This window comes from Pipra filicauda, unplaced genomic scaffold (genome assembly GCF_003945595.2).
Source record: "Pipra filicauda isolate LSUMZ 115617 unplaced genomic scaffold, ASM394559v2 scaffold79_size2787110_pilon, whole genome shotgun sequence".
Lineage (NCBI taxonomy): Eukaryota > Metazoa > Chordata > Aves > Passeriformes > Pipridae > Pipra > Pipra filicauda.
Genome location: NW_024104975.1, coordinates 481,480 through 508,390, shown reverse-complemented (window position 1 = coordinate 508,390; position 26,911 = coordinate 481,480).

The following is a 26,911-nucleotide window of genomic DNA, read 5'->3' as shown; positions in this document are numbered from 1 at the left end:
AGCCCCAGGAATACTTCAACTGGAAAATACATGCCAAGAGGATCATGGCAAGGCCTCAGCATTGCTACCTCTACACCTTTTGAATCATAGTTTAAGGTTTGAGTTATGGTTAGAGTAAGGGTTAGGGTTAGAGTAAGGGTTGAGGTTAGGGTTAGGCTTATGGTTAGCCTTAGGATTGAGAGTGTGAAAGGTATAGAGGCAACAATGTTGGGGCCTTGCTGTGATCCTCTGCATGTCCTTGCAGAGGTTAGGATCATGGTAAGGTCCCAACATTGTTGCCTCTACACCTTTCGAAACAGCATTAGGGTTAGGATTAGGGTTGAGGTTAGGGTTAGGTTTATGCTTAGTCTTAGCCTTTGGTTTAGGTTTAGGCTTAGGGCTAGGGTTAGGGTTAAGGTTAGGGTTAGGTTTAGGCTGAGGGTTAGGGTTAGGATTGCTGAGAGGAATCAAGGTGGTGGTACTCCCCTTTTCCCAGGCAAGTAGTGACTATCCTGAAGCTGTGCCAGGTGAAGTTGAGGTTGGACATCAGTAAGAATTGCTTCACTGAAACAATATTTGAGCTTTTGAACAGGCTGCTCATGGGGATGCCGGAGTCACCATCCTTGGAAGTGTTCATGAAACAACTGGATGTTGCACTTAGTGCTATGGTTTATTTGGAAGTGTGGCGTTCAGTCAATGGTTGGACTTGCTGATCTTGAAAGTCTTTTTCAGCCTTAATGACTATGATTCTATGAAATTTTCCAATGTAAGGCCTTGTCATGTGTTGCAGTCCAAAATTCAGATACCAACAGAAAAGGAACTGCTAGGATTAAACAGGAAACTCTGGGCCACAGGGGCTGGAAAAAACCATCATCTAAAAGACCAGACAGGATCCACTGACATTCATTTCGTGTGGATTGTCCTAATATCCCCCAGCAGGAAGTATAGAGATTTGCATGATGGTATCAGATATCTCATTGTTTTCTCCCCCCCTGTGTAAATCTTTATTTCGGGAAAAGCTGACCACCCTTCCCCAGAATAATCTTGCTTACTGGAAATATCAAATCCTTTTTACCCCAAATGTAAATACCGGATCCAAGAAATGTAAATCCATTTTTCCCCTTATGTCACCCCTGTTACTGCAAATGTTAATAGATTGTGGAATCCCATGTTTGGAGTAACCCTGCCTCCTCAGGCAGAGGTTACCCTTAAATAGCACCAGAGACCCTTAAATAGCACTTACGTGTTCAATAAATGATTCCAGTTTTTGCCCCTATAGCTGAGATCATGATAGCTTTATTAGACCCTTACAGCCATGGGCTGCGGGTCCTTGTGAACTGCTCCAGCCTCAATCCCTTCCACAGGTTGCAGTCCTTCAGGCATAGATTGCTCCAGCGTGAGTCCCCCAGGAGGACAAAAGTTGTCCCAGAAAACCCCGTCCTGCCTGGGCTCCTCTATCCACAGGGCCACAGGTCCTGCCAGGAGCCAACACAGGCTTCCAATAGTGCCACAACCTCTTTCAGGCATCCATGTGCTCCAATGTGAGGTCCTCCACAGACTGCAGGTGGATCTCTGATCCATCATGGACCTCCACAGGTTTCAGGGGCACAGCTGCCTCACCATGATGTTCACCACGGGCTGCAAGGGAATCTCAGCTCCAGCATCTGGAGCACCTCCTCCCCCTCATTCTTCACTGACTTTGTGTCTTCAGAATTGTTTCTCTCACATATTTTTACTCCTCTCTTTTCTGGCTAGTTTTCTTCTGTGCACTAATTTTTTTCCCCTTCTTAAATACATTATCCCAGAGGCACTACCACAGTGGCTGATGGGCTAGTCTTGACTAATGGTGGGTCCAACAGTCATCTTCCATTGGCTCTGTTGGGCATGGGGAAAGCTTCTAGCACCTCCTCAAAGAAGCCACCTCTGTAGACCCCCTGCTACCAAAACCTCACTGCACAAACCCAGTACAAGTTTATACCCTCTTTTCTCACATTGAACACAAAATTATTTTTTAAGAAGAAGGTGAAATGCTTTCAGAATTACAGCTTAAGGATTCCTGTTTTCCAAATTGCAATGTTAATCAAGTTTATTATGGCAAAATTCAAACTAAAAAGTTGCATTTAAAGCAGTCTGAATACATCAATTTATTCAACAAGTAGATTTATGAGTAAAAATGCACATTTTTCTCTAAATCAGAAAACAACCTCCCTTTCACTGAAACAGTCCCTCTGGAAAATCAAACCTTTAGTTTATTTGCAAAATGTTTTCTACTTAAAACCGAGTATCTTATTTTTCATAAAAGTTCTACATTTGCTATTGAATAAATGATTAGAATAATTGAATAGAGTGACTAATGGTAAAATACTTTGGAATGTCTATCATTTACCACGTCAAACACACACTGTGAAAAATATGACTTACTTTCTCATTTAATCTCTTATAGATTCTTTGATTATTGCTGATTTTATGTTAACTACATATACTATCATGCGTAAGCTGGTCACTGTTGTTAAAGAAATTGTGATCCAAGCTTGTTGTACAAGTTGTACACCACAGCCCATATTGTATTGAGATGCCCTCTTTCACAACTATCACAACTTCAACATCTTTGTTTTCCAAAACAAGTTATCTGGGAGGTTGCCCATTCCTCTGTTCTGTAGCACAGTGGTGGCACAGGTAGGCACACCATGTAAGAATTTTATATAAGCATGTAAATGGGCAAAGGGAAGTGTAGTTGCATGTACAAGTCATAAAGGTGATAGAAAAATAAAAAATAAGATAAGCCTAAGGAATAGCAAATAGGTTGAAAGTTGATAATGCTGGTAGGGAAGAGAGAATTTTAAAACATATTAAACCTCAAGGAAGTGGAGTGTTGATAAGGATGTGATGGGATATAAAAGCTGATTTGCAGTCCAGCTTGTTCTTTCCTTTGACTGTGAAATATGAGGTATATTAAATTCCTGATCAAAATATTTAGCTGTGCAGTGATGAGTTATCTAGAAAAAAAATGAAGATTTCTATTATATTATTTTGAGGTTAGCAGACAAAGCATGCTTTGCTTATTTTTCTTTCACTGATATTTTTTATAAACTTTTGTAACTGTTAATATGAAATCTACCTGTGTAATTTACCGACTGATCCTGTAAGAATTTTAATGCAACTTGCATAGAGAATGCTTTGACTGGGAAACATCAAAGCACACCATTCCAGAAAATGGTGATTAGCCTCAAATAAGACTAAAAACACACTCTGATAGTACCTAGCACCCCTTTATAAGTTATGAGCTGTGAATAAAAAGTTCATTAGACATAACTAAATATCAAATGGAAGGGATTGCACACACTTCTTTAAAAAAGAAAAAAGAGTGTTTTGACTGTCCCCATTGATGAAGAATTATAAAAAAGCATATATCATTCCCACATTAGAAAACCAAAGAAGGACATACTTTTCATTAAAGCCTGAAGCAGTTGATGTTTGGGATAAAGAAAACTCTTCCTAAAAATGCAATTAATTTTGGTCTCACTAAGTATCAGTAAATCATGATTCAACCTCCACTGGCTCTGGAAAATTGAATATTAGTAATATCTGTGCTTGTCATATGTCCAATGAGGAGCAGTACTAAAAGTGTTTAAAAGAATAACAACACAGCAACAAAGCACAAAGAAGGGCAATATTAGTTGTAAGTACATCCAATCCAGAAGACAGGTCATTTAGAAAATTATCCCAGAATAGAGAAGCTAAAGTTTAGTTTTGTTTCACATATATATGTGATTCAATGTTCTACAAGAAATCTACCTATGCAAAGAATCATGGTTAAAAAAATAATTAATCGGTAATGATAAAATTCTCACTCATTTTTCTGATCACTGCATTGTAGCTGTCTTTTTTCGTCACTGAACAGCACTTATTTGCTGGAAAATAACCTTTTTTTCCCTGTCTCTATAGGAAACATTGTTGAGGAAGATAAACAAAATATAGTGGAACCACCATAGCCATATAGCAATCATAACTATACTCAGATGAAAAATGCAATGTCCGGTTCATGAAAGATAAAGGAAAGCTCACACTAGTTCCCACAGGATGAAAACTTCAAAGTTATAGCTCCTCATGAAGAGAAAGACTACTAAAAACTTGCATAAATGCACCAGAACTGAAAGTTTCCAGGCAGTAATGGGCTTCTGAGGCTCCACTGCTTTTTGGCAAAGCTGATTTTCTCTTCCGTATCCTGGTTGACATGCTTTGAAGGTGACAGGCCAGTTTGACTCTGCATCAGCATTCCCTTTTTCTCTGCTCTCTTCTCCTATCATCATGCATGAAATAAAAAGGCTGCCACATGAATTTCTCAGACTAAAATTTTTCACGCCTTCTGTGATCCCTAGATTCACTGCAGACCCATCTGGCAATTAGTTCTGTGTATCTGCTCTATGGAGAACCCTTGATTTCCTTCTCCCTACACCTGTTAGCTCCATTTCAGATCTAGTGACCTTAGAAACACTGTGCCCTGGCACTGAGATCAAGCCACTTGGTCTGGACTACGAGGGTGGAAAACGGTGTCACTTTGGAAACCTACCTGGCTGGAGCAACTGAAGAGGTCTTTAAACAACATGGGCTTTTTGGACATGAAAATTCACTTTGTCAGAAAATACACCGTGTATTCTAGTTACAGTAATGATGCTAAGATAACAGAAAATTTTCACAGACCACTATAATTTTTTTTTTTCTTCAGAAAACAATGTGTAGGTGAGTCAATCAAAACCCAAATAGAACTACTTAGCTGGGTAATTTCTATTTCTCTGCTATTATTTTCTTAGAGTAATGTAGATAAGCATTGAGAAATCTAATTTCCCTTCCCTTCACTTTTTTATTCTTGCAACAGATGCAGAGTTGGGTTGCAAAGAGTACTACAAAACATAAAGCCAATTCCTGTTAATTTATGGAGGAACACAGTCCTTCTTAAGTATGATTACTTGCTATTTGAGAAACTTTGATGTGGCATTTTGTCTCTTCTTAAAAAAGAAGTGTGATTATCTTGAAAATTATTAAACTAAGGAAGTAAGCTTCCTTTTATTCAGAAATTACGGCTGAATTTTGATGATTATAGTTTAAAATATTGCTTTACATTATATGTCAAGATAAATTTCAGAGCAACTGTAACAGTAGATGCAACACAAATTTCACCTTACTTTACAAAGATGCTTGCCATAGGACTGCATATTTGAATGGCATGTTTATACAAGATTTATTGTCATTTTGTGGGTTGGATAGCTCAGGTAATATGATAGTTTTAAGCTATAGCTATTCAGGATATGTATATGCTGACAATATATATAAGGGCTGAAAATATATGTACAAACATGTACAGACAGAAAGAGACAAATAGAGATAGAAAGAAGGTGGGTGTGTATGGTAAGCTAAAACAATCTAGACAGAAGAAAGCATTGGAAAAACAGTAATGAAAAAAATATATCATCTCCCCAGCAGGTTTTCTATTTTTGCTAATGAGTGATTTTCACAACACTGTATTTAATGAGTCCTTAATTAAGTCGGTGAAGTTACCTTGAAGTGGCACGACCATTAAATTAGATGAAAATTAGTTTTTTCCAAAATGTGGTAAGAAAGGCCCTATATTTCATAGGTCTTTGAAAACACAACATATTTACTAATTAATTAAGAGCAAGACTAAAAGAATTGTCTGAAATCTCTAATACTGGTTCTAAGTATTTTGATATATTCAAGGAAGTGTTCACTTCATGAATTATTAAATGATAATAATATGGAAATGTCACTAAAAGTCCAAATTTAATTTACTAATCAGTAGCACTTATTGCTTCTGTTAAAAATCTTTAAGTCTTATGTCCGGGAAAAAGGAGATGCAAGGTTAATATGGTAATGAAGGACCCTGAAAGGATGCAGCTTAGTGGTCCATCAAACTTTCAGTATATCTCAACTCAAATTTCCTAATGGTGTGAAAACAAAATAATTAAGTGCTCCATTTTCTAGCCAATTTGATTCTTTATGTGATTTATAGCCATTTTAAACAAGTAAATTGCAGCATTTGCCTGGAGGGGGGAAAAAAAAAAGGTTTTTCAAGGGTGTTTAGGTACCAGTTGAGGTATCTTCCAGGTTCTCTCCAGAGTTCATTTAACTGTGGACTTGACAGGTCCATTTACATTGTCTACTGCCTGAATGAAAGTAGTAAATGGAAGCTTGGCTGGGTCTTGTCTGAACTTGATGGATCAACTCCTCCCATCCTCACCTCCCCCTAAACTGACATAGTTGAATTCCTGATGAGGTGGCTCGTTCTCTCTCCATCCTTGCTCAGGGAATCGAATACTCAAGTTTAACTCATTGTGACAAGGCTATGTGCCAGGTGTCCTTGTGAAGTTTACATCTTCATAATTGTATGGCACTAATGTTGAGCAGTCAAGAGTGAAAAGCAAATTATTCAGAAAAGTTTCAAGGTTAAGAGTCTACTTCATTAAGCTGCTCCCACAAACGCTTTCATTCCAGATCTCCTCTCCCTAATAAAAAGAAAATAACAGAACTGTATTGTGATTTGTCTGACAGAGAATATCATACTAGACCTTGCCTTGTTCCAGTATGACAGGACTCTTATTTCTGTTCATCCTTTTTTAATTTATCCCATTATCCTGTGTAAGAAGAACGACATATCTGAAAAATTTTCATCCTTTCTTCTTTAACGCAGGAATTCCAACCATGCAACAGTGACCTCTATCTTGACAGCTGTGTTATGCTCTCCTAATTTTTTCACACAACATATTTTTTTATATCTTTTACTTTCCTCCTGTTGGTTCTTCTAGGGGATATTTCTCATCCTATTTTCTTTTATTCAGTGATGGTTAAGCAGAAAAAAATTGCATGAATCATATAGGGACTGCAGATACTAATTCCACACATACACACCACTCCCACATAATATCCTAATTCCTGGGTTAGAACCAAGTCTTTCTTTCTTCTGCGTGGTCTCTCGACTCTTGAAATTCTCACTGTACAGTGAATGCATTTTTTAAAGGAATTCACCAAATCAGTATCTTTAACTTTCTGGAGTTTCTAACTCCTAAACTTTAGGCAGAAAATGTATGTCACCATCATGTCACCCTCAAATGAAGTTTCATGTAGGCCCAGGCTTTTCTACTATATGATGTTTCTTCAGAGAATTCAAGGAGAATTTGTGTGAGTATTCAGGTAGACAGAATTACTGTGTATAATAGGGGAAGATTTCCACTCATCTCTTAAAAAATAAACAGTTTTGTAGCTGGATGAGCAACTGAAGAACCCAAATTAAATAAAGGGACACCTGTAAAATAGAGACACCTACAGGTAGACAGTCTAGATGGATGGAGACATTGGCTTTAAACTAGCTTCAAATATCTAAGTCCCGGTTTAGATCATTATTTATGATGATTTTTTAAATAATGAGACATGGAAAGAAATGGGTAGTCAGTTCTAGTCAGAAAAAGCAAAAGGCTGGCAGAATAATGAAGGTGTGGATGTCAGAAGAGGTGGAAAGATGCAGACTATTGTTAGGTGAGCAGATGAAACTGAGAAGTTTAGTAGAGGAAAACTTTCTTATCAAGGACAGTATAGAACTTGACATTGAAAAGACAAATTAGTGAGAGCTTGTAACTCATATCTCCAGATTAAGGCTTCCAATAAATGTTTTATGGCTGCTGCAGCTTCCTTTAGAGCACTAATGTTTCTGTTGCCAGTTTATATAATCATCTCCTAATGATTAGCACAGCTTCTTCTCTTCTATTCCACTTGCTGAGTGTGAGTGTTTTTTGTTTGAAGATGTGACTAATCTCAGGGTGGCTTTGTCAGTCACTAAATCAGTAAATACCATTATGGGACTGTGTGGATCATAAAGATCATTTGTACAGGGCTCAGATGGATTTGTGGGAGAATGCTTACCACACTGAGCTATCTCTGAGGCAATAGAAAAGCCTCTAATTTGTTGATATCAAGGGAAATAATTTTAAACAGTCACTATGCTGTGGAGCATTGTGAAAATTCAAGTGAGTATACCACAAGAAAACACTTGGTTTATCTACGGGAAAAATGTAGGTGTCTCCAGAGAATGCATCACATTGAAAGATTTTGGAAATCTTAAGTTTGGAGTTAGATATTTAAAGCAAGACCGAGGCTATACTTTGGCATCCATATGCCTTGTTAGATTTAGCTTGAGACAGCTATCATATTTACAAGAATATGAATCTCTTTCATTTTCCATTGCACTAATCACTGGACAACCCTCCAAAAAAAGAAAGGACTATTAATCCTACTTTCATATAAAGAGCAAGGAAGTAATTAAAAATTTTATATAGAAAGAAGGAGAAAAGGCTAGTTTTCTTTCTGCTGGAAAAAGGAAATTGTTGTGAGTCTCAAAGAAGACTGACAAGATTTACCTCAATAAAACTAGGACTCAAATGTAGGAAACGGTAGAGAGGTCTTCTAAAGAGTATGAAGATGAGCAGCTGAAACAGAGAGGGGATCAAAAGAAAACATTGAAAGGGAGTCTTTTTTGCATTAATCTATGTATTGATAGCGTAAATTGAAACATCTGTTTTTAAACAGTTTTTTACCATCACATTAGGGTTTCTCCAGCAGAACAAAGAAATTCTGTGGAATGCTTATGGAGAGGAGATTGACCCTGAGCACATCTCAGACAGGTCAAATCAGAACTGATCTATCAGGAGGGATAGATAGCGTGCCAGAGTTGTTAGTAAGATGCATTATGTAGGGAGTAACTTGCATTGGCTGCTTGCCATTAGCATAGAATTGTACTTTTATCCACTGGAAGCTAAGTTCCATGTTCAAAGCTTACGTGTGGGGTTTTTTTTTTGCTTGTTTTGTTTTATTTTGGGGGTTTTTTTGAGCGTATATCTGTAAGAGGAAGAAAAAAATGGAGAAAGTATGTATGGGCATATGAACAGGTAGGTTAACCAAGTTATGATTAGAATAAGGCTTGGCAGGACAGATTTGGCCAGTGTTAGCTAAAACACTGATAATTATGTATTAACATTAGGAAAAAAATTATGAGTTTTGGGGCAAGGCAATCTGCAGCAAATTTAGTACACCTTAAAGGCATTCTGATTTACCACCAGTAGGTTGCTGCCATCCTAATGTCACTTTACATGTGTAGAAGTGTACTAAATAAATAAATATATTCACATTTTCATTAGTGCACTGGTAAAGAAGTGTAAGAGCTGTAGTAATCAAATAATCAAATATTTTATCCCACTGTAAAGGGTCAAATTCATCTTTCCATATTGAAATGCTCACAGTGAGATAACAACAATATGAGAACCCCATTTTTTAATTATATTTTCTAGGATCTAAATTTTCCTCTTATGGAAAAAGAAGTGTAATCTATGAAAGAACCCAGTGGAGAATGTCTTGGAATGCCCCAAAATTTTCTTATGGGCTATTAGGTCTTCAATTTGCAAGAACAGTTGTAAGAAGTAATGTTCAGCACCACAATGACAAACTTTTATATTTCCTGATGAATGAATAGTGGAATTTCCAATCCCAGGCTGAGCACTTTTTATTTAGAAAGTCTTGTATGGATTTCAAACTTGAAAGCAACTCAGAATGGCTGAAATCCAGAGGTGCTAAACTAGTGTTGGACACAGTGGAAAGAGATACATTACACATAGTCATTGGTCTGACTGCATGGTCTGTGCTTTCTGTACATGCACAAACACGGAATTGACTGACAACGCATTGAGCAGATAAAAGCATGTTCTGTGAGAAAAGCTGAGGAAATTGTAAGTAGTACTGTGAGATCATCCCCAAAGGGAAAGCTCGCCTAGCAGGGAAGAGAGGAATACCCCTCATGTTTAGGATTCACAGTGAGGAGCATTATCACAGAGTTAGCAGTCTGTCAGTACCAAAGGGCCCTGGCTGCCTGCTACCAATCACTTCAGTGGCCATTACAGTCCTCTAAACCAAAGGAAACTGGTTAAACTTTCATCTCTGCAGATCTGCAGTATAGATTTGTGCTCTCACAGCAGAACTATTAAAATACTCTCAGGCAGGCCTCTCTCACTTTGTCCCACTGAAGCTGCTTTACTTTCTGTAACTGACTGAATGATCACCAGAGAAAGGTTCTGAGCCTGACTCTCCCGCATGAATTCTGCCAAGTTATGAAGTTGGTATTTCTTTTCTACACTGCCCATTGAATATGTAAAAAATTTGCACAAAGCAGAATTTTTTCATCAGGGAAGAAATAGAAAAAGATATCTAGCCCAGGATTTCAGCGGCTTAATTATTAAAGATATTTCTTGAAGAGCCCAGCTGAAATCCTCCCTTTATGTCATATATGGAGAAACTAGAATTTTGTTCTCAGTAAACAAGCAAATTAAGCTGTGCAAAACAAACTCCTCTTCATACCTCATTAGGTGTTCTCTGTGTATTAGTACTACCTTGACTCCAGCAGGGAAACATCTGCTTTGTATATTCTTCTGTGAGACAATCTAATGCAGCTCTTAGATGTTACAAAATTCAGCAGAAATGCAGGTGCTGAGGGAAGTAGTCCCTTTCAAGGGTTTGACATATTGAACTTTTAGGCTTTTAAAAAAGGTAGTTTGGTGTCTAAGTCCCCTTTGAGAATCCAGTTCAAGCATTGTATTTTACTCCATTTCAGTATAACCTTTTCCTCTACTTTCAATGATTGCTGTGGAGAAATGTGTGCCTTTTGTGAGTTTTCCTAAAATAACTTTTTGTGAGAAATAAAGAGGATAAATATCATGCAACCCTACTACCTGCAATCTCCTGCCACTTCGGTTTCTGCTGAGCAATCTGGCACAATTGCAATTTCTACTATCTAGTGACACAATCTTCATTGACAGGCAACAAACACTAATGGATTTCTCTCTCCTTTATGCGGTGAAATTAAATAGCATCTCCAACTCCATCAGGAAAGCTGACAATACCAACTACATAGAAAACAGGCCAGGCAATAACATCAAGGTACTAAATGTTGGCAAAGGTTTGTCATACATTAATACTTTCTCTGCAGCGTGCCTGAGGGATACCAGGAGAATTCTCTGAGCTGGGCATAGCTGTCATCTTCACTTGATTAATGCCACATGTTGGACAAGGAATAAAAGATCTAATAGCTAAAGTACCCCTAACTTCACATGATGAGCATAAATTGGCTAAAACACAACACAGATTATCAGGTTGCAGCTTGAGGTATCACAACCCCTATGTGAGCCAAGTGAATTGCAATGCTTAATGACACACCTTAAAGCTATACAGATAGCTGTCCCCATTAGACATTTCTCTGTCTGTGGCCTGGTAGTCTTCTCAGTCACATCTGCTGGGCTGATTTTGTACATGCATTGATCTTTGTTCAACAAGGCCAACAGGCAAAAGTATTGATCTCTCAAATGCATTCTTTTTAAGAGAATGCTGCTTAGACATTTTAGAGTCATAGGCTCATCAGAGACAGGCTTAGCACACTGCTAGAGTGGCAGATACCGAGCAAAAAGCATGATGGTTCGTTGTTAACTTTTAAGACTCTCTTAGGGTGTCCTTTCCACCTTGAACAAGGAAAAGTACTTCTAAGCTCACAAGAAAAAAAACAACATGAAATTCTGGGAAAAAAAAATTAAAAACTTCATTGTCATTTGATAATGGTTTTTTCCTTGGCCAGTGGCTGTAGGAATAATTGACTGACCTGAAATTAAAAACCAGCTACTGCCTAAACAGAGGAGAAATAACCTTGAGGGGAAAAAAAATTGTTCTTAAATATACAAAAGTAAAGGACACACAAATGTTCAAATTATTCTGTAAGGAACTACAGATTTTATTTGAGGTGGGGGTTTGTGGGTGTGTGTAATGGGCTGGCCGAGGGAACGCTGTGTGCTTGTGTGTGTTTTGTATTTAAATGCCTAAATACAACATGGTGAAGCAGAATCAGGCATCAGGCCTGATGGATACCTTCTTCTATCAGAATAGAGGACTGCATAAGAGAATATGTGGGTGTTAGCAAGAAACCTACCAGCTGCTAAAAGGTGGTGCTGCTTTAACCTCCAACTGTTTAAAATCATCCTGCTATTTTGGAGATCACTAAAAATACTAAATTTTACTTTTTGTTGTTTAGGGATTTTTTGATAAACAAAACCCACAGAATTGAGAAGTTTACTGTTTCTCTTTTTTACTGAAGAAATATGCTTCCCTAATTTTGTCTTGTCTGCAAGTAAATCAATATATCTTACTTGTTTATTTCCTTTTCTGCTGCCTACAGCACTCTCTGTACTCCAGCAACGTGTCTCTAGTTTGTGATACACAGTAAAACTTGGAAGTTGAAGAAAAACTCCCATTTGGCTCCACAGCATGAAGGTGAGAATAGTCATGTATATCCTTTCAAAAATTGGTTTACGTAGAAATTCCACATGTTCCTCTTGAGTTTAAAAACAATGATAGACTTCATCCATATTGTTTTGCTGCTTCTGTATATTTTCTTTCCTCACTTAAGTTTCACACTGTCTGAAAACCGACATTCTATGTCTCTGCTTCATTGACTTACTATTCCATTGCAGTTCTAAATTTCTCTGCTATGTAACCAGAGTCTAATTCTAATCTCTGAGCAATTCTGTATCAGTGTAAAGCATATTGATTTCAGTAGTGCTAGTTTCAATTTACACCACTGATAGTAGGACGTGACTGTGGATATAATTACTCTCTTTCCATTGTTATTATTGTATCTTACTCTGGAAGAGTATTATCCACCCGTAAAACCTTTGGGATGCAATCTGTATGAACCACACTATACATAATAAAGTTGAATTGTTATGTTTTGACTTGCTTTAGAGATAAAGCACTAGATTTTCATCTCAGTCTTAACTAGAGCTTTCCCTTTATATTGATTTGTTTAGACAGCCAACTGTGAAGGATGTGTGGGATGCCTGTAACAGTTTATTAATATTATATGGTCTACTTGCTTGCCTGATTATTATAGTTGTGTTTTTCCTATAGATGACAAGATGGTTAATTCAAGCAGAAAGTCCTTTCAGAGCAGGGGCAATAGTTTATTTCCAAACTTAAAGGTGCAGTTCAGGTACTACAAAGCATGAGATTTACCTTTAACTACTCTCCATTTAATAACATTGTTTACAAACTGAAGGTCTGTTATAGATAGGAAACATAAACTAGGAAATATCAAGAGAACAGAAGCTGAAGGATGGAAGATAGATCAGCAGACTCCTGGAAAAGCTGGTAGCCCATGGCTTGGACAAGTGTACCCTCTCCTGGATTAGGAGCTGGCTGGAGAGTCGGGCCCAGAGAGTGCTGGTGAATGGAGCTGCATCCAGCTGGCAGCCGGTCACCAGTGGTGTTCCCCAGGGGTCTGTGTTGGGTCCAGTCCTGTTTAATATCTTTATTGATGATTTAGATGAGGGGATTGAGTCCATCATCAGCAAATTTGCTGATGACACCAAACTGGGAGGGAGTGTCGACCTGCTGGAAGGCAGGAGGGCTCTGCAGAGGGATCTGGATAGACTTGAGAGATGGGCTGATTCCAATGGGATGAAGTTCAATAAAGCCAAGTGCCGGGTCCTGCACTTTGGCCACAACAACCCCCTTCAGCGCTACAGGCTGGGCACAGAGTGGCTGGAAAGCAGCCAGGCAGAAAGGGACCTGGGGTACTTAATTGACAGGAAGCTCAACATGAGCCAACAGTGTGCCCAGGTGGCCAAGAAGGCCAATGGGATCTTGTCCTGTATCAAAAATAGCGTGGCCAGCAGGAGCAGGGAAGTGATCCTTCCCCTGTACTCTGCGTTGGTGAGGCCACACCTTGAGTATTGTGTTCAGTTCTGGGCCCCTCATTTCAGAAAGGATATTGCGGTTCTGGAGCGGGTCCAGAGAAGAGCAACAAGGCTGGTGAAGGGACTGGAGCATAAGTCCTATGGGGAGAGGCTGAGGGAGCTGGGGTTGTTTAGCCCGGAGAAGAGGAGGCTCAGAGGTGACCTCATCACCGTCTATAACTACCTGAAGGGAAGTTCTAGCCAGGTGGGGGTTGGTCTCTTCTCTCAGGCACTCAGCAATAGGACAAGGGGGCACGGGCTTAAGCTCCGCAAGGGGAAATTTAAGTTGGATATCAGGAGAAAATTCTTTACAGAGAGAGTAATCAGGCATTGGAATGGGCTGCCCAGAGAGGTGGTGGATTCACCATCCCTGGAGATTTTTAAACGCAGATTGGACGTGGCACTGAGTGCCATGATCTAGTAAATGGACTGGATTTGGACCAAGGGTTGGACTCGATGATCTTGGAGGTCTTTTCCAACCCAATCGATTCTATGATTCTATGATTCTATGAGACTCTTAAGGAACAAACTGAACAGCAATCTTTGTGGTCACTGGAGAGGTCAGGGCTTTGTACACATTCATGTAGATTTTATACTAAATTAGAAAGAACATCCTGTCCTTTTTAATTTTTAGTATTTTGCTCAGCAGATATGTTATTAAAAAATTCAACTTACTACATTTACTAGCACTCTGTTGCTGCTTCAATCCTAATTCATATCAGATAGCTTGTTTCCTTCTCATCTATTTCTGCTCAATTTCTTCCTGTGGGCATCTGCCTCTTCTATGTTTCTGACTTGAACAGGTAACTAAACAATGGCTATTATTGCCCCTGTTCCTCTTTTGATACATTCTCAGGTTCATCCATTCCTTTTGGCTGCTAGAGAGGGCTGTGATTCTTTTTCACACAACATTATTCTATTTGTTCCACTCCATCCCCTTTAATGAAGTGTAAGACTCATTCGATCATAACTCCTGGGAAAAAATTTCTGTAAGACTGGGAATCCCCATGGGATTTACTAAATTCTCCTGTGTGCCACTCTTTCACTGGGACCATCTGAAAGAAGTAGTTTCACTCTGATCACTTCAGTCTTACTTCAGACTGGATAAAATAGAGGACTACAGTCAGAGAGCAGGAAGGTGACAGATTAAAACCATTTTTGATTTGTAGGTCTGCAGAAGGTAACTAGGAATGTTTGAAGCATTTAATATCAGTATTATCCATTATTAAGTTCTGTTATTCTATTCTAATTATGTTAGTCCATCATTCATGAGCTGATTTGGAGGGGTTTTTTTCTATTATCTTTGACATTCAGAGGTACTCACTGAGAAATATGAAAGAATAATTTTCACCAGAGCCCTATTCATAAACTGCTGCTTTTTGTATTCACTGTTTGGTACTTGCTATTCACAGCGTGCAAGAGATCACCAAAGCCTAACTCTGTTCTTTCTGCACCCTGACTAGATGACTACAAATTTATAAACAGAGGACTAACCAAGGCTGTATAATAAGATTTTCATACTAAGCCGAATCAAGCAAAAGTTCAAGAAACTTTCAATACACTATCCATGAATACAAGACTGATGTCATGAAGGAATGAAAGGAATGAAGGAATGAAAAAGAGACCTACACAGATCCACAGTCAAAAGCACAAATGCAACCTCCCTAATCACATCAAATTTTATTTTCAAAATGTCTTTTAAGTAAATGAAATTTTGTCAGTTAATTTCAGTCTCTAATTACTGATATTAAAGGAACACCATTTTAAAACATGGCAAAGGCCCTGGGCAGTAAAGTTAGTAATATAAATTGCCTAGTGTATGGTACCTCTACTGACCAATATTAAATATTTATTTTAATGGAGATTTTTTTTTAAAATATCTATAAAAGACCAAGTTGAGGTAATATTAATTTTGTTTCTTCAGTGGCTTTCTATCCATCTGTCCATTGTCTTTTATCTACAATACAAGAATATCAGACTAAAATATAAAAGCAGAAAATACAAAACGTAAATTCATAAAATCAAATTAAAAATATAAAAGCAGAAAATTAAATCAATGTTCTATTCACAAGACTTTTAGAATTGGTGTTCTGGTTCAGGTGGGATAGAGTTAATTTTCTTCCTAGAAGCTGGAAAACTTCTATGTTTTAGATTTAGTGGGAGAAAAATATTGATAACACATTGGTAATTTAGTTGTTGCTGAGCAGTGTTTACCCCAAGTCAAGGACTTCTTGGTCTCCCAAGCTCTACCAGTGAGCAGGTGCACTAGAGGCTGAGAGGGAGCACAGCCAGGACAGCACATCTAAACTGGCCAAAGGGATATTCCATACCATAGAACATCATGCTCATTATATAAGCTGGGGGGATTTGGCCAGGAGGGGCTGATTGCTGTTGGAAGATGGGCTGGGCATCAGTCAGCAGGTGAGAAGGGATTGTATTGTCCATCACATTTTTTCCTTTGGTTTTATTCCCCTCTCTCTTTTTCTTTTTCATTATTATATTTTTCCCCTGTTATTAAACAGTTTTTATCTCAACCCACAGGCTTTATGTTTTTTTTGATTCTCCTCCCCATCCCACTGGGGATGGAGGTGGTGAGGGATAAGTGAGCTAGCAGCTTCCTAGTACTTATTTCCTGGCTGTGATTAAACCATGATAATTGGAAATTTTTAAAAATCCATTTTAAAGGGAGATTAATCCAATGAAGTTAGACTTCTGAATTCAAGAAGGTGGACATGCTCCAAAAGTAGACAGAACTAAAATTGTAATGGCATTCTCCTTTCCACACCTCAAAAATTCTTATGAATCTCCTGTAGTTTAACTCCCTTATTCCAGATCTAACCAAATGAAAAACCTCATAAACGTGAAAAGTCTCTTCTTCTCTACACAAATTTATTCTAGTATGTGTCAGAGATGATAGTTAACAGCAACTATGAGCCCTGCTTCACTGAGGTTAAGGAAAAATTTTCTGTTGACTTTCATGGTCTCTTAAGTAAGGCACTGGAACTTCACTAACATCCTTGAAAATTCATAAATTTAAGATTCTGTATTCTAAAATGGTAGATGAAAGAACTTTGTGAATGTTTCCTACTTACAGAACAGATGGAAAAAAATTCTGATATTAATATTGCAGAGGTAAGACACATCTGGAAAAAAGCTGGACTTCATATAATCTCTGGCAATCATAATTTGAGTTATCAAAAGACAACAAGGAAGTAGTTAAGTTTGAGCTGTGTAGTGTGTTTTCAATACTTTTTTTCATGAAGGTAGAAAGCTTGTAAACCTAACCTAGAGATATCAATATTTTATGTTAATAACGCTTGTGTAGCAAGTATCATCTAGATTAAATGAACATACCATTACAAAAGTTAGTAGAGTATTACAGGAATAATTTATAAAATGCTTTTACAGAAAAAAAAGTCAACTTAAATTGAATTTTGAACCATTTTTTACAATTTTGGGATAAGGTTGTCACTTACTGTAATTTTTTAGGTTTGCTAAAAATTCTTTATTCAGTACTATTCATGTTTAAATTCTACCAAACTATTTAATGATAAGACTTCATAAGAGAAGGTATGTTATAAAATACTCATTTACTCAAATTTACTCTATTTTCAATAGAATGAGAGGATAGTTTATCTAGCAATTAATATGATATCTATTTTAGAAACAAGCAATGTGCTAGTGCTGCTTTTAATAATTTATTTGTTTTTTATGAGTGAACAGTAATGTAAGGAATTCTATGTCAAAATTACCTGAAGCAGCATGGAACAGCACCAGAGATTTATGCATTCTTTATTCTTTCTAGGATTCATACCTGCTGTCATCCTCTACACGGTTTGACATTTTGACGGATACAGGTCAGGCAACCACTGCTGGTCGATAATTTCGGTTATCCATAAGTGCTTTCAGTCATGACTAATTTATCATTTTGCACATCTGGACTAATGCTATTGCCCTCTCTTCTCAGTCCACTCATATAAATAACTCTGGGTAAAGTGGGTATTATAAAATAGGATAGACCAAAAAAAAAGAAAGAAACCAACCAAAAAATTGTATCTGTTGTGATTGTAATAATCAGTTTTATTGCTAAGTTCAGTCAAGGTTGTTCCTCCATATTTCATAATTTACAAGGTGTAAGGGGCTAATATCTCTCTTGCTTATATTACCCTTACAACTGTAACAAGTGTTTTAACTCTCTGCCTCTATGAGCTGGAGAATTTTTGTCGGCTTCACCTTGCAGATGAGAAACTCCATTTATACAAGATCAGATATGCAGTCTGCTGCTTAACCAGGAGCCATAACTGGATCTCTCATGCCTCAGGACACCAGGCATCTACATGATTGTCTGCCTCTGTTTTTAGCTATCTTCTTCCAAGATTCATAATTGCTTATTCTGTATTAACTCGCATGATTTTGCTGGAACAAGGAATATGAATCACTTTATCCAGAAATTCCACAGGCCAATGACATTAATGTGACAGGAGCAGGAGAGATTATAATAAGTGCTAAGCAGAATGACGGAGATCAATCAAAACTCATAACTGACATTCAGAAACTGTAGAGATGGGACAGATAGGTTTAACATTTTGATTGTGGACAATTTAGGCCAGAATGAGAAAGGTGAGAAAAGTTTTCTGAGAGCCACTGGGACAATTCCAACCTTGTGCTTTTCTGAAAACTTATTCAACATTGCAAGATTTTTGTAAGTACCTCTGGAAAAAGTTAAAGTAATAGTTTGTATTTCTCAAGGGTCACTCATTTTTAAGGTATAAGACATAAATATTTTTCAAACATGTAAGTCACTTCTGAGTAGTAATAAATACAAAATCAACACTAAAATTAGCTTTCATGATAACTAAATATGAAGTACATCTGTACTAGAAGTTATTTAATGGTATAACCCTGAAATAGAATAATGGTATTGACTTTGCAAAGACTGTTACTCTTCTGTTTTTGATGCCCTTCCACAAGCTTTCTTCATTCCATCTCTTAGTCTTTGTTTTTCACACAATGTCTCATAGATTATTAAACTACTTTTCTTAAACATGACTGGGTGAAGTACAAGAACATTGCTGTCCTTTTAATAGCTGATGGACAAGTAAAACTGTGGGTTTGGGAACTAATATCTGATAACTTGCTTTCTCAGATAAGATAATTCAGTGAGATAAAGGATTCTCTAAACAAGCGAAATGAGGCAACTCTGATCTTTTTGGATTTCAGAAAAGCATTTGGCATAATTCTTTCCTATTGCAGAACAAAGACCTTTAGATATTGGGGAACTGGACACTGAAAAAATAATAAAAAAACTCCCTAGACTTAAAAATCCTATTTTGTCATTAACCATACTGCCTATCTGATGTGAAAGAAATTTTTTTATATTTTTTTTTAATTGATTTACACCTGTTCCTTTCTAAACTATTAAGCTGCCATTAGTTACTTAGGTGAATATCACCAGACCAGTATTCTTACAATAATAATATCTTCATTTGTTAAACTAAAGGCACAATGGAGGGTTTGTTTTCACTAAATTCTAATGGATTTATTACCTCTTAATTAATTACTGTTTTACAGAAAAGAACTGAAGATAGTGGACATATTGGTTGATGAACTGATAGCATGTCACTTTCAGAAATACATTTAAATCTATGTAGAAGTCACGGGAAGCAACCCTCATCCTAGTTCTGCTTTAGAAGATAGGAAGTATAGTTCTGCACTGCAAGGGAAGGTGAGCTGTGAGCTGAGCACAACAGTAACACAGAGGAGCAGTGACTTCTCTGACAAAAGGGCTGGACATACAACAGCTAGTCTGGGTCAGGATGGGTCCAGAGACTGACCAGCAAGTCTGCAGCAGCGAGGCAGATCCAAGGTCAAGTCAAACCAGTGAGTCTGGATGGTACAGTGAGTCACAGAGGTACAAGCTCAAGCACTGTTAGAGCTGCTACACAGCTGCGATGTAGGACAGGTCAGGGCAGTGCTAAAGTCTCAGTTTACAAGCAGCTCCGAAGGGAAAGAAGGGGCAGGACCTTGTTTTAGCTTTCCTCACAGGAGTTTCTATCACCAAAGCAGCTGACGTTGGAGTCAGCCAGCTGAACTCTGCGGTTTCTCCAGCTGAAATCCTAGAAGGGGGACATGCTCTGGGCCCCAATAGCTGGTCTACAGGAAGGCTTGGAAACAATCACAAGACAAGTATGAGCCTAATCTACTTCTGGGAAACAAATAATTTCATCTTAAGTTCTGAAGAATATAGCACTTCCTTCACAGAGTATAGACAACTTCCAAATATAACCTACGCCAATATTATACCAGTTAATCAAGACAACATATTCATTCTATCACAGTAAAAACTTACTGTAGAGAAAGATAATAAGGATGACAGGGGACAGTGAAATATTAGTGGTTTAAAGGCTAAAATCCAAGGAAAGGCTGTCAGTTAGCAATAGAAAGATTGCAGCACAAAAGAGACATTGCAGGATGCACAGGTGGAACAGGATACACAGGTGAGAACTGCACTCTGGGACTGTTTGGTTAGCAATTGGCTACTACCATGTACAAGGACAGAACAAGGAACAAGTACTCTATTTTCCTTTGAGACTTAGTTATTGTTAAGTGGAATACAATGGCTAAGAACATGCCCTTTTTTTTTAATATGAGAGAACAGGAAAATCCTGATTAGTACTAAATTAACACAAGAAAAAAACCCACCTTATGTCACTCTTTATCTTTAAACCACAATTTGGGTTGATTTTTCCCCCTGTAAAAATATTCTTCTGTGATAGTTTGGTCTGGACCTTCCTTGGTGACCAGTTTGTAACCAAGGAAGGGTCCAGATTCACCCAGTATTCCCTACGATTTTTACGTAAGCCAGACTATAAGAAGAAAGGAGGAGAGGCCTTCGCTCTTTTTCCTTTCGGCGTCTTGGAGGCGCAGGTTCCCTGCTGTTGAGTCTGTCGTGTTGGGGAGCGAGGCCTGGTAAGGCCTTGTCAACCTTGGGAGACGGAGGTTGCCGGCGATTGTTCCAGAGCGACTCTCGGTTGTCCCAAGGAGAGTAGTGAGATATTTCTTTGCTAACTCTTTTAGTGCTAGATATTGGGCTACTAATCAGGATATATATATATTTTATTTTGGTTTTGTTCCCTTTTCCCTTCCCCCTTCCCTTTCCCTTGTGAAATTGTATATATATTTCAATTGTATATAACTGTAACATAAGTGTAAATATATTTATATATATATATTGCTTTAGCTCTCTCTCTTGGTTCAGTTTTGGTGGTTGTTTTTCTCCCTCTTCTCCCTGAGGTTTGGGGGGGGGAGGGGGACGGACTTCTTGTGGTAAGGTTTGGAGACTTGGCAGGGAGCCAGCTTCAAACCATATCATCTTCTAATATGGGCTGATGTGATCATTTGCAAGCCCAAATTTAGTCCTTTTTTACAATGGTATTTTTCTTCTGACAATGGAAAGCAGATTATTCATTTCAAAGATATGAATTTGAAATGGGTATCTGTTACCTTCTGTCTAAACCTGCTTCTGGCAAATTGCTCTTCATACTGGAACCTGTACAGCTCTCCACCTACAGTTACCCCACCAAGATCTTGGAAAGGCAGAGGAGCATGTTACAGGTGTCTGCACATGCTCCTGACTCTCACCTCTAAATTGGTCTATTGAAAGAATGCAGTCAGTGCAGTTCCTCTTTAGCAATTTTTTTATCTCTAGCCTCTATTTCGCCTCCTTAATAAGTGAGACAAGACGCAATAGAAAAGCTTTGCCACTATAAAGTTATTATGAAAAAGAAAAGTCAAACAGGAATCCTTTCATCTCTTCCAGCTGGTGTTTGCATGGTCTTCATTATGTTTTTTGAAAGATAGGTGGAAAAAGTAATTCACTCTCATATCTAACACAAAAGGAAGCTTTCAAAAGTCTAATGAAACAGAGAAATTGCTTTAAATCAGTCCATTGATGCAAAATTAAGACCACCTCTAACAGTGCTAGTGCCAGCAAAACTGTGGACCTGCTGCAGAAGTCAGCTCTGCTGCTCAAAAACTTTTCGTAGTCTGCTTTATTAGCTTTGTAGAAGCTAATATTAGAGATGCTGTTCATAGCTTGTGTTTGGAATTACAAGAACAGCTGCATTAAAATGCCTCAGACCAGGCCACTCTTCGGGACTGTGCTGAGGAATTGAAATGTTTTTGAAGTACTTTTGTGCCTGTCTAGAAATCTGTCTGCATCAGTCTCTCATCCAGATGGCAGATCCTTAGCATGGACTCCTTGTTGTGGTTTAGAAAATCCGTGAAAAAAAATTTCTTCAAAATTGGCGTACTTGGATCTTGAGGACTGAAATAATTCCTTTCATATAAACAAATTTTTTCTCCAGAAAAGATAATGCTCTGTGCATCACACTATCAAAGAGTGCATATGTGCAGAGATAAGTACCAGCACAGTGACTGAAGTAACACAAAAGGGATGGTTTCCAGCAGCCACAGTCCAGAGGCCTTAGACAACACTTGAGGTTCTCTATGGGCCTCCATAGGGATCTCCATAAGCAGCCCAGACCTCTCCATCCCAGCCATGAGCAGGACATCTGGGGACACTAAGAGTAGCCCCCACCCTCAGCACTGGGCATCTCCCTGGGAACAGGAATGGGATGAGGACAGGATGGGCTCAGCAAGGCCCATGGCTGGGCAGTACAGGGCTGTGGGGAGCTGGAGACTGGCCAGGGCTTCACTGGGGCAGGAAATGATGGCTCTGGAGGAATGACATGAAGTCCTGGACCATGGGCAGGATCAGGGAAATTCTGAAGAAGCTAGAAAGGGGCAGTAAGATCCATCGGTGCCCTCAGAGTCCTGGAAGAAGGAATGTCGATTGTTCTCAGTTGTCTGCAGCATCTCATCACTGTATTGCTGCATTCGTAGTGCTTTGTAAAATCTTTGCATCCCATACTTGCTTAATATTTGGGTTTATGATTGATTATTTTATGAGTGTGCAGCAAGCCAAACTTTTTCCAGGATTACCTATGGGGAAAAAGCAGAAGTACAGTCAAATAAAACTTCTATGTAAACTTGAGTACCTGTGGAAAATGCTTTTCAGCAGTCATCCTCTCCAAATGAAAGCAAATCCATTTTTTATCCAGAGTTAATATACAGCAGAAACAGAATTGTACAGGGTCTGCTCAAAAAGATAAAACAGAATGTGGAGATGAAAGATGATGAAGACAAGGCATATATTGTAAGTTTTAAGGTAAAAATGAACAGAAGTTCAGACAAATGTAATACTTTCAAACACAAAATATTCAAAAGATATTATTTTGAGATAGTTTTGATATGTAGGATATTCAGATATATCAAACCAAATTTATAAATGACATACATATATTTAAGCCTGACTAGAGACTATATTCCTGCTTTAATAGGTAAGAGTTTCTTACAGGAACCAGGGTGAGTGAAAGGTAATTAAGAAATATCCCTAGCAAAAGTAATATTTCTGTAAGATATTAAGTAATATCTCTGTAAATTATATACATAGGAATACAGGCATGCTTAAGTACACATAAATTTTACTGTCCTAAAAAAATAACATTTTTGAGTTTGACCTGTTTCAAGGAGACTGGTATGTAAGGGATTGCAGTAACATAATCCAAATAAACAGATTTATGATTAAAATTCACAATAAAATGATGCAGAGACCAAAAGATAGAGCCGTAGATGAGGAGTTTTGGCTGTGGTTTCTGGGTAAGCAGCTACAAATTCTTTCATATTTTAAGATAATAACATTTTCGACAATATTAGATAACTCATGGGAAAGAAAATAATAGGGGAACTTACCAAATATATTAGACATCTACACACTACTGCAAAGTGTAATGAGAACAGACAATAATGACTAGAAGTCTTAATGCACAAATGAAGCTTAATTGGCCTCTCAGAGACTTGATGGCCTAAATCAGAGGTACAAAAAAAGAGGTAGGGAGAAAATTTAACTTTTTGCTGTGTGATGAAAATATTTATGCTTTCTCTGTAGTTCAGAAGGAAGAGAGAAACAGATCTGTTAAAAGCCTTCAAATAAAAATAAAAAGAGGAATAGAAAAAAGTAGTTTCTCACTAAGAGAGAATAAGACCGATGCACCTTATTTCCGATGTCTAATACCTGAAGGACATGGCCTTCTGGTAAAAGGAGAATGCCTGCTGAATAAGCATTATAAATAGTCACAGTCTACCAATAAATTATTGAGGACAATACTGAAGCATATATTTCTTTTATAAATTTTAAGAGAACTTAGGCTGTGCTATGCAAAAGATAGATCTGAGTAAAGGGAAGGAAACATTTGGAAACATGGCATATATGTGAAACTGTCAAAAAATATAAAGTTAATTCTCTGCAAGTTAATGTAAAAGTAGAGCAGAAGAATAGCAATAGATTAAAAATGCAAACTTCAACCAAGAAAATGGGCTTCCATAAAAAGGAATTCTAAAGAGAGGAAGGAAATAATATTAAGTATTATAATAATATTGGTAATATTAGTACAGAATGAGACTAGAAATCGGAAGGACTTTACACCTGGGATGTGGTTTTATAACAACAAGCAGATAAATTTGAAAAGCACAAAAGAGAAAAATGAGTGACGAATGACTTACAAGTTAGACTTACAAAGAACTGCTGGAAGAAGTTGAATTGTTCTAGAAAAAGAATCTAGTTAAGAGTAGTTATGTATTCAAATTATTTTTTGTCATTAAAATATTATGTGTATAACTTCTTTTTCATGTCTACAAATGGTAGACTGAAAAGTGATGCATTCAATGCGTGACAGGAAGATTCAAATAGATGTTGGTTAATCAGTAGGTATTACTTGGTAAGACATTAGAGAATCTTTTTAATATTTAAGTTTGGGGATAATTTTTTCACTAGATTCTGTAACCCTAATAATTTCAGGATTAGAGAATAAAATTGATGTTATTCTCTAATCCTGAAGTTATTGATAAAATAATATTATTAATTTAATTCAGGATTAATCGTTCTTTTCTTTCTGAAACTGGAAGACAGATCACTTTATATTGTGCATTGGTTTGTTGGGGTCAATTAAAGATGGAGAGTCCAAGGTTAAAGTTTTGATTTCTCTACTGGAGAAGTGTAATTGTTTTTGTATCAAAATCAAACATTCTAAGACAGTAAATTCTTGAATTTTGAAATACAAATGTTCTGATCTCAGGAAAAAGTCATAATTGAATCTTATCCATGGAAAATGTGAGAGTATTACATTTGAAGGTTAAATGTTTTTTGAAACATTTTAAATACACAAATTGCTTAATCTGTGAGAAAAAATCATAGCTCCTTTTAGTGCTTACAGCATGAACTATATAATCTGACAAGACAGTATGTAATACAATTAAAATGAAAAAAAGGGTATGAATTGTATGTATTAGAAAAAAAAGACATTGTTGGAAAAAGTCTTGCCCAATCTATCAATTGCCTAATTCAGAGCTTTACAGATTAGCTGTTTAGCCATGTTCAGGACTGATAAAACTAATAGAATTTAATACCCATTTTCTTATTTTACTGTGGCAAGACTAAACTAAAATTTGAGCCAAAAAAATTATTTGAGCCAACAAACATTTTTGGCTTTGGAAATATTTTTTTAGTCATACTCTTATTTTATCTTCACTCTTATCCCTTTCCTTTAAATTGTCCATAGGAGTTTGAAGGTTATAAATAATTTGATAGGTATTAAATAACTAACCAATACCACAGTGCCAAAAATTCCTGCTAAGTGCTCTTCAAAGTAGTCTTTCATTCTAATTTTATCTGTCAAAGCAAAAAATGTGATTTGATTTTTTGGTTTTTTTCTAGAATTAAACTTCAAACTGTGTCTGAAAAAAGTCTGACTAATGAGCCTCTGGTTGCTCCCTAAAGTTCATCATCCAGTCATTTTGTTTTCAGAGGATTCTTAAGGCTTTTTCACTTTATCTCACTTTTTCTTTCTTTTTTTTTTCTCCCAGTATAAGGGTTCAGAGTTGTGAAGAAAGGTAGACATACCTGTCTGACTGTCCATAATAAAAACATCCAGAAAAAACTTTGTTCAATGAAATTTGCCAAATAATGGTCTCCTTCCAACTGCAGAAAAGGCATGGCTGTCACTTGTTGAGAGAACAAGGAATTTAACTTTCACTGACTCAGAGCAGAATTTGAATTTGAATTTCTGACATCACTGGTAGACATCATCATTATTCCTTGGGAATCAGCTACACTGCGTAATGTGATTTTTTTTGTTGTGTTTCTGCTTCTTCAATCTCACTCACCCTGGTTTTAAAGAAAAAAAAATGCTCCAGAGACTGAGAAAGGTAATCAGAAAAGTTTTAGTGGACATCATACATTTTCATTAATTTTTAAAATTAAATTTTTTTATTAATTTAACTATTAGATCAAGTGTAGGGTGTTCTTTGGTTAGTACTAACATATGTGTTTAAACTACCAAAAGTATAGTCATCTTCTATATACTGGCAAAGTAGTAAGGATCTAGAGCAAAAAAACCCCACCAAACGGAATTGACTGTAGATGTCTGTGAAAGATATGGATTTATGACTTTGGGATATAGTTATAGTTATATAGTTATACTCAGTTCAAATCCGTTTTCTTGGATGTCTGGTTCCTACATTAGGCAAACTTGTATTGAATGATGAAACAAGATAGTTATCTTTTAGATAACCTCTTATAAAGATATTATATATTTTATCCTCCTTACACGCAGTTAGGAAGAAATAGCAGACAGATTTTCATGTTCACTAAACAAAATACGTATCACAAACAGAAGAGAAAGTGCTCATTTTCTTTGTTTTTAAAGAGGTGACATTATGAAACCTAAGGTCCTTTACTAAGATTTCTGATCTGAAACTTTGCTGCTGTTCAAAATAATTTTCATTCATTCTGATTAAAGAAAAAACCCTGTTCAGTCACTTCTGCACCTGCTGCTGATAATTTCAGAGAAACAATTTGCTGAAACATCAAGAAGGATATCTTTCAGTCTTTCCCAAAGATTACAGGGTGTATCAGGAACTCTGGACTGATTTTGCTTTAAATTGCCCTGCCTTCTGAAATTTAAAAGAAGTGACAGACCTCC